The sequence below is a fragment of the Antedon mediterranea genome, chromosome 11 (genome assembly GCF_964355755.1).
Source record: "Antedon mediterranea chromosome 11, ecAntMedi1.1, whole genome shotgun sequence".
Taxonomy (NCBI): Eukaryota; Metazoa; Echinodermata; class Crinoidea; order Comatulida; family Antedonidae; genus Antedon; species Antedon mediterranea.
The window spans coordinates 3136739-3146927 of record NC_092680.1 but is presented as its reverse complement, the minus strand read 5'-3'; positions in this window follow the sequence as shown (position 1 = coordinate 3146927).

Here is a 10189-nt window from a genome sequence, read left to right as displayed (position 1 = left end):
ACAAAACAACTTCCGCTTAATTGCATTATGTGAGCTCGAGTGTGGCACAATCTATTGTAATATTGACCCTGGTTTATAGCGTCGGGGATTTAGACAACAAGTGAGCCTATAGAAACGAGTTCTGTTGCCTTTTCATGGTTGATTTGTTTTCAGAGACCCTGGCGGCCTGCGTTCATTTTTGCAGACTAAAAAAGCTAGCGGGTGACAGTTCTTAAGTTCGTTGACATATCATTGACATATACTGTGACAACAATGAATGCATCTTTTGTATTAAACTTATGATTTATTTTGTCTGGTTAGTTAGTAAGTAAATATTAGATCGATGTAAATGGAATTAACAAACGAGAGTAACAGACAATGTCGTTGTTCACATAGAGTACGTAGATTGAGTCAAATGTTTTAACTGGCATGGGGCATGCCTATAGTAACCACGATTGTGAACCTGATTTAAAAACAAGTTCAAGTCTTGTTTTATAATCAAAACGTCCTTTACTGTTTATTAAAACTTTCCTAACGTGTTAAATAACACATTTTAACTAAATAATTCATTCGTAATGTGTTTAATATCTCGTGTGTAGTAAATCCAATCTGTGAATTTGTAGTACCCGTTTCGAAACAAATTCGTCGATACTTTTATAAAGTTTGTTCAGTTTCCATCGTATGGGGGCGCACTTCTTTTGGTGTTCATTTATTTCGAATAAACGGGCAATAACTACGATAAATAAATAAATATACATATTTTTTTTCTACAGAAGACAAAATTGATAAAAGTGTAGGCCTAAGAAAAAAAAAAGAACTGTAGAATAACCATTTATACTGTCCTCGGGGTGAAAGTAATATTTTCAAAAATCTACTAAAAATGACGTCATGATCAGTATAAGAACAACTTTGTTACGATACAAACTTTTTAAATTTCTCTTGTTTTATGTAGAAAGACAATGTATATTTATCGTGTGTGTGTTGTATAAACGGGTTTCAGACATTGTTTACGTAGGCCTCACAGTGAAACATGCAGGAGTGTAAAGTTTACCACTAGAGGACGCAACGCAAATGCGTATGCGCAACGCAAGGGAGTTGACTAGTGACAAAGTCGCATTTCCGATAACTCTTATCCTGTGGCTTTGTGATTGCGACCTGGTAAAAAACCAAATTTAATTCGGGGCTAAAACATGCAACACAATATAAAACCACTAATTGCGTCTAAACATTAGAAATCCATTTCAGATATTATTAATTTATCATATTGATTTTGTGTGAAAAATCAACAAAAACAAACAACAAAACTGTGTGTTATCATTTTCTGTTTAAAAATGAGCTCTCTCACAGCGTCTAATATTAATATAACAACATCATATTGTTGGTACATGTTGATACAATTAGTACAAACGAGGGTATATGTATCAGTGCATCATAGGCCTACATGTTATTGATTCCATCGTACACTATACAAATATCAGTGTTGACATTGTCTAGCAAGGATGATCACACAGAACAGACAGCTAATAATGTTAATGTTGTCAAATTTATAAAGCGCTTTTAACATGAACAATCAACAGATTGGTCCAAAGCACTTAAATACAAAGCACTAAAAAGATGGGGTGGGGGGGGGGTCTAACAGGGGTTTGAAAACTTCGATAGAAGGAGCATCTTAAATTGAATTAAAAAGATTGTTCCAAACAGACTAAAGATGTACCGTACGTTTAATTAGAGTAGAGGTAGACGCCTACTGCATTACGTCACAGGAATTGTATAAGATTTAGATACAACCTTAAAATATATAATAGGATACTCAAGCTGAGATCGCCAAAAAGTAATAAAGAATTGGAAATTTCCTCGCCAGCGGTAAAACAAGAGAAAACTGGTCTTGGGTAAAAACGTCTGATATTATTATAATACAATAATAGGTCTGATGGTCCTTTAAAGATGTATTGTCCCTTCGACTAATTCCAAAAATTTTTATTTTTTTTTAATTTCGAAAAAAAGTGGGTCATTTTGAAGTATCATAATAGTTATTAACTTTCACCAAAAATTAGTCAAAAAAAATAATTTAACCGAAATACAGATGTTTTTTTGTTCAAAAAATAACTTTGACTTCCAGTCAAAGTTTTCAATCAAAACATATCCCATAATGCAATGCGCTTGTTTGGCTACTCTGTATGCATAATCATAAAACTTCCTCGCGATCTGTGTGAAAACACCTTCTCAACCGTGATGAGTTGTAAACAATCCTAATTAGCATCATGCATAATGCATACTCATGGTTTGAAATCTTTGTTTACTTTCGCTTGCGACGATTTCTCAGACGAAATGTAATCTAATTAATTTACCTGTTAATTACGTAAACTGTTGTTTTTGGCTCGAATTTTCGACTTAAAGTGAATAACTTTAATATTACTTTGATATGGCCAATTTAAATTTAGAATATTTTTTTTTTTCATTTTTTGTGTTTCAAGGGACACCGGTGCAAGGGACAATACATCTTTAAGCGAAGAAAAGAAAATAGCATCAAATGGCTTTCTATAGTAGCTTATACATCTGATTCTCCTAGTCTTAAAAATGGGCCAACAATGACGCAATAAACCTACATACTGATCATCATGCCATGGGTAGAAGTATTTTTCGATTATCAAATAATATACTAGGTTTATAATGATTGATAGAGATATTAGCGTCTTCACAACACGGTATAATGACATTTCAATTTTGTCAATTTGATATGATATGCCAACAAACACGTTCTAACCGGATTATATTACGCAATGAACTAGTTGTGAAGATCAGACGATTTTTAAGTTGACATTTCGCAAATCGCAAAATCTATTTCATGGAATGACGTATATTAAACACTCATCCTGTAGTCAATGGCACTCGTATGATACAAGTAGTCATTTTGCAATATCGATCTACCGAACCACGACACATGTTGGCACAGGTATCACTGCTATTGATAACCTAGATATGAAGCAATTTGGCGTATTACATGCTCTTCCGATCGGCAGACTATGTAAATGTCAGTGTCTATTCTCGATTTGCATCACGTCAACTGTAACAAGAAAAATATCAAATCAAGTGTCGTATCGTGAAGAGTAGCGATAATCAGTACTGTAATCGAATTAATACTGAATATAGAACACTATATATCCGTTTGATGAAACTTAATCGTCAGGTTGACGAGATTTCAGTTCAATCAATCAATCAACATAATAGTTCGACTACAAACAATTTGTTTATATAATATTTAAAAACAATTGCACTTGTCACGAGATGACTCTATAAACAAACAAATAAAACATTTTTTTATAATTAGGCATAATAGATAAAAAAAATTTGGCGGTTCAGATAACCATGTATACCTTCTGACAATATCACATAGTCATCTATTAATAGGACACATTACAAAAAAAGCACAAGCATTGAATCAACCTCAAGTGCTTATATGCCGGTACCGTTGAGTAGCAACCAACAACATGCTGGATGTTGTTATAAGCACATATATGACAACTATTAAGTAAACAAACCAACAAAGTAACTTAATAAAATAATGAGAAAACAAAGATAACTATTGTTTTTAATGTTCTCTCATTCACAATAGATTGCTTTTAGTAGCAGAATCATCACAAGTTTTTTGCCGATTTTCACAAAAACTTTTTTCATTAAAGATCCGCGTTCACCTTATCATCACCCGATTCTGAATCTGTCACTAGACAGATTCTTATTGACTATCGCAAATCATACGAGTATCAGTATTAAATACTAGATTCAAGATACAAGAAATGTTATTGGTCCACTTAAAATGAAAATTTGTTTTGCTTGGCATAATAAAGACAATGAAACAACAAAAAATACATCAAATTGCAAAAGGCAATGTTAAAATACTAATACATAATCGGGTGGCTCTGAAATTATTACGCACTAGGCCTGTAATTATTGTAAACTTCTGGTTGTTTAACATTGTTTTCAAGTACTCTGCTTTAGGTGAAATAATAATTGAAAAACAAAACAGTTTTAAAAACAGCACAATATCAGTGAACATGTGGTCGGGTGCATGTTTGTATAGTCATTTCAATGTCATCTGTATATATTATTAAGTGGATAATCTTTTCAATGTTTTATCTTATTGATGCTTTTTGTTTGTTTCTACGCTTTGATATGTTCGATTATCAAACTCACTGATAGCCCAAGTAGATGATAATATCACCATTGAGGTTTGGCGCGAGATAGGTATGTTTACATCGTCTGCGAGCGGCCGGAAATGCAAAGCATTTCGATTAAGAGAACAATATCGATAAATTAATAATTTATTCGTAGTGAAATAGTATCAATCATGTGAGAATAACTTAAGTAAATATTTCATCAAATGATAATTAATAATCATTGTATAAACAAATCTGTTTTCGTCCTTGTGTTTGACCATAGTTAGGATACAACAAAGTGTCGCGAAAGGGGGTTCCATATCAGTCTTTATCCCCGTATCATAATTATTGTTAAATATAATAAATCAAATTCCATCGGTCATTATCAGGTGATGTGTCAAATATAACCTGCACACCATGTGCTCGATAATGTTGACATTTGTTACGACATCAAATAAAATGGTACCATCGTTGAATAATCAAAGCTTTACTTTGTGTACTTGAAATTGTAGAGCGAGTAAAATACAGACAAACATTTATAAAAATAATGGTCTAAGACTTGCGCTTTCCTAAACGATACTTTTTTTTTAAACATTTGTTTTTTAATTGAATGCTAATTCAAAGTCCATCTTTCACATATGATTAAGTTACTAAAAAACATATTTCGTCATTTTTTGTTATCAATGTGCAGGCAATATAAGGCATAATAACAAATATAAATAAGTATAACTTAATAAATTACAATTCTCTTTCATGGTCTGGAAATAGGTGCGTTAATATTATTATTTTAAGAAAATACATTTTTGACAGTACAAACAAAAGGCCTACATATTCAGAGGGAGGGGTGGCTTTACTGAATGAAAACAACATATGGGCATTACGCGTCTCCCATACGTTGCAACATACTCCTAAGGGATTGCAAAACATACCAGTTCGATATGTTTGCATTAAATCATTAATCCATATGGAACGACTAGCCTTAATAAAACAAACATCAGTCTCGGAGACTGGATGTAAATGATAAGTTATTCATGAATAAATATAATAATAGGTCTACGATTTGCGGTTTCCGAAACGATACTTTTTAGACCACTTAATTGTGTGTTAATTTTAAGTCCGTCTTTTAATTTCCACATGATTAAGTTACCGACAAAAAAAAGACACATTTATTTTACTTTTGTTTAAATGTGCACGCGATATAATAACAAAATAAGCAATTTCATTAGTTATGCTTATCTAGGCTATTGGTGGTTGTTTTAACTCATCTCTGTGTTATGGGGGGGGGGGGGGGCGCTATTATTTTATGTTTTACACCGCGGGAGAATAGCCTACCACCCGGGACCCAATATAATAAAACATTCATCGCAATATCTTTATTTATTTGACTGTAGGCCCTACTCATGAATATGAGTCTGCAATTAATAAATGCCGTAACTTCACTCAACGCCTAGACGTGGGTTTAGTATCAAACACAGGGAATTATGCAAATTTGTTTTTTAGATTTCAATATTGGTATATTGTTAATCTTAAGCCCGGCTCAGATTAATATTAGTACGATATGACCTATCAATGATGCGAGTACAACAGAAGATAACATTTTATTGGGAACGAACATGTGACATGGTGACGTGTCAGCTGAAAAGCTGGTTTACATGCACAAAAGAATAATTATGTTTGATTGTAAAATATGGTAAAGTTTGAACAATGGTAATATTGCTTATACATCAACATAGACTTAATAAGTGTCAATGTCACACGAAAATATTGAAAATTGTTACAAAACGTACAAGCGCATATTGTACCAAGTAGGTCTGAACACGTCGTGAGTTTCTACCGCGTTAGACCATGCAGAAGACTGGCGTGAGGTCTATTTTATTTAGCGTACAGTATAAATTCTCAGTGTGAACCGGGCCTTAATAGAAAGCAGGCTTAACGCAAAAAGATGCTGTGGTTATAATGTATATCGTAAATAGCTTGTGCGGCGCATTATGGGAATGGTTTGGGAGCAAACGTCACAACGCGTACGTACGTGATTTGTTATTTGTACGTAGGCCTACGCGTCGTGACGTTGGCTCCCAAACCCTTCCCATCATACATTGCGCAATGACGTTCCTCGTGGAATCAACCTTATGATTAGTGGGAATTCCCCTTCAAGTTATTTCATATTATAGTATGTATTTTACATTTCTATTTCAAATGCATTGAAAAATAAATTTCATAAATAAATAATTTGTAGGGCCTATACATAATTGCTAATTAAGGCGATGTGACGAATAAACATTGCCTTGATCAGCAATGGGTTAAGATTTTATTTATTTATTTATTAAAACATATTTAGGCAGGATAACATAATTCAGAAAAGAAAAGATCACAAAATGTCTGTTTTTTAATATGGTCCTGCAATGAAACAAGATCAATAAAAAAAATCCAGGTATTACGTCATTATGGTAACAAAGAATGTATATCATGACTGTTATGTTAATGTTTTACATATGAAATTAAAATTAAATATGTTGTATGCCTATTATTGAATAACATGACTAACTGCCGGTACCGTGTTATTAATTTCATTTTCATTTATCCGTTATTTGAAAAAAGAAAATTAATCTATAACAATAAAATGACAAAGAGGGTGACAAACTCTCTAGGAAAAACTGTATCACGTAGAAAAAAACACTCAGAATACACTAACAAAGAGAAAGAATATTGCATAATTTAACGCAGAGTTCGTCTACCAGCATAATATTAAACGAGCAACCTCATCAATGAATTACTAATAATATGTCATCATACTACAATATTTGATATATACACATCATCGTAAACAACGCGAGAGTGGCATTATGACCACGCTGCATACATTAATAATGTAAATGTACATTACTACGCCTATAATTTGATAAGCCGATTTAACTTATTTTTATTTATTTATCGGGTTTTTCTTTCTTTTTTGTGTGTGATCTGACGCACGTTATTAATATATCGAGCTGCCAAAAAGCACGTTCTGGACTAGCGCCAACAATATTTTTTTTTAAAGGAAAAGCCTACTTATTTAAATGTTGTTAGAATCGAATAAATAGGCCATTGAAATAAACTCGTTTTTTTAGGCCTACACAGTAGACATCAATATTTAAAACCAGCATCAAAGATTGTGAAAAATTATAACTGATTTTTTAGCCTGTCGACTGTCTTTTATTTATAACAAACTCTTAGTAGTCGGGATCTCGCAACAAACTGGTGGTTTACGCAAAACATTACGTGTGTTGCGCAACGCATATGTGAACATCCGATTTAAGTTTGTAAAATAATGTTTACTCAATATAGGCCTAATGATTAAATTTCAACACCAATGAAAACTTATGCATGGGATCTAGAATAACCATGTCATAGATTAAGGGGGGAAAAGATCCAAGAAGAAAAACAACAAATAAAATTTAACGCAATTCTGAAAGAACACTTTTCAAAGGGTGATAAACTTTTATCAGACATAAATCAAACAAAGTTTCATAAAATATCAATAAGGACACGTCAGGTTGTTTACTACAAATTGGCTGTGTGCCAAATGCAATGTCAATGAAAACAATATTGTACTAACGATTGTCAAGATAATACTTCATGTTACATGTCAATAACATAAGATGCTATGTATGCTTAGCTATTTACCCGGGTTTCATGGGCACTGTTACTGCTAACTTTGGTGGGTATAGGAGCCAACTTACACGGGTAAATATACTGAACAGGCACTGTGTTATTCACTAAAGCAACTAGAACTTGAAGAGATTTATACATATCGGTCGAAAACATTCAATTAAGGTTTAATACTGTTCTACAACACTCGCACTAAAATAATTTCCGTAATATTTTCGGAGAAACCATTCTCCAAAACCATCCGCTGAGGACGGAGAATGGTTTCTCCGAAAATATTACGGAAATTATTTTAGTGTGAGTGTCGTAGAACAGTATTAAACCTTAATTTAACAACTAGAACTTCTAGGAGGAAAGAATTGATTACGTCATGACAATAGTTGATAGAAGTAGAAGATAAAGGAAGGAACATGAACGGAAAATAAATATGCTTTTATAAGAATTTCAGTAAACTAATTCCTGAATTCTTAAGTTCCTAGTATCCATTATTACTTCTTATATTGAAGGTTTTTAAGGACGGATCGTTATATCATTAAATCATTGGACTGATGAAGCTTCTGTATTCAAATAAAATAAAGTAGGCCTAGATTTAAATTTAAATTTCTTGAATCACTAGTAAAAAGTATTTTGGTTGTGCGTCATACCTTAAACAAATTTACTTTTATAATTGATATTAGTTGTTATTGACTCATCCTTTGCTTATCAAATCATTCTAGCTAATTATGACTCAAGATGCTGAATGATTATCTTGTCATGCCATCATTGGTAAAACAGAGTTATTATTAGATTGGAGTCTTTAACATTAGGCATATACATTTCTAATAATAATTATACAATATGATTGAATTTTTTTTTATTTTATTTTTTTTTTTTAACTTTTTAACTTTTTAATGTTGTAAATTTTGATGTTTGAAAGCTTGTACCAATTTTATATGTAAATCTCTCGCAATTCAGTTTTATTTTATATATACTGCAAAGAGAAATATTGTATAAAAGCAGAATGAATGAATGAATGAATTGAATCTTCATCTTTAGTAAAGCTCTGTCTACCTATCAAACTATACTACTGTGATGTGCCCAAATATGGTAGCGATATGACATCACCATGTCCAGGGGCACATGACATTGTTTTGTCACATAAAGTTTGATAGTGTAGACAGAGTTTTAGACAAAGTTAGATCACAAGATTTCTTTCTAATGAAAGAAAAACGCAATTTCTGAAAAATCGGGTGAAAAATTTCTCGAAAATTTCAAAACAAATACAAAAACATTGATGAAAAATATTTGAAATGATTTTATATAAAGAAAACATCAGATACAACATCAATAATCAGGAGAAACATTTAGGTAACCATAGTTACACATTTCAAATGTTATACATGCACTATTATTAAATATAAAACACTCTTTCAGTAAACATTTTAATTCAAAACAGTTAAGATTGAATCAGTTCAGTCTGGAATTATTTGTATTACAAGAATAGTATTTTGAGCCTGAAACTATATAAACAGAAAAACATCTCCGAGCAGTGAAACAGTTACTCTTTCTTAAAATAAGTTCATTACGTCATTATACTGGAAAAAACATTTCCAAGCAACAGTTTTTGATGACGTAATGTTCCTCCAGCAGCAGCAGCGGGAATAATTATCGCGAAAACGAAGAAAGAAACAAAAAGTCAGACTTGGGATTGTTCGTATTGTTATTTTTTTAAATTATGATTATTAATATTATTCTCTTAATATGGTGAGTCATCACTGGTATTAACAAAGACTCGGGCAAATACAACTAGATTTCTATTCAATTGTTATATGAATAATACATGATACATGCACACAGATGGTAAAGCACTATACAATCAAACAACAATAGATGTTTCGGGAAATCCCTTTCTTTAAATTGGTTTGTTTTAGATCCACCTGAAGCCTCCATCCAATTTACTATTGTTCACTTAAGTTAAGATGAAATAATAAAGAATGAAAAGGTAAACGTTTCTCCGGATAAACTTTAGGCCTAAGCTTTATTCTCGACCGTCTATTGTTTGTGTTTTAGAAGTCAGAGTTCAAAAGCGAAAGAACTCCACCCAAAATCAAGCTTTTTCTTCTTTCACGATTATTTATTTTCCATGTGTTGGATATCATATAAATAATTTGTTTATAACACAGAAGTGATTTGATACCATTTATTGGCACGTGTTTATAATAAAAATAAAATAAATTTTTAGCTTATTCGAATATCTTGAACACAAACAAACCAACCCACATATGTTTATTATTTTAACTATAACGTTAGAACTGAAATCAACTTTGAAATGTACCGATATCTTAAAAGATAATACTAAAACAATATTGATATTATATTTAAATATTAATTATGCGGACAGAATTTACCCGTATAATTTTGCGTTTTGTTAT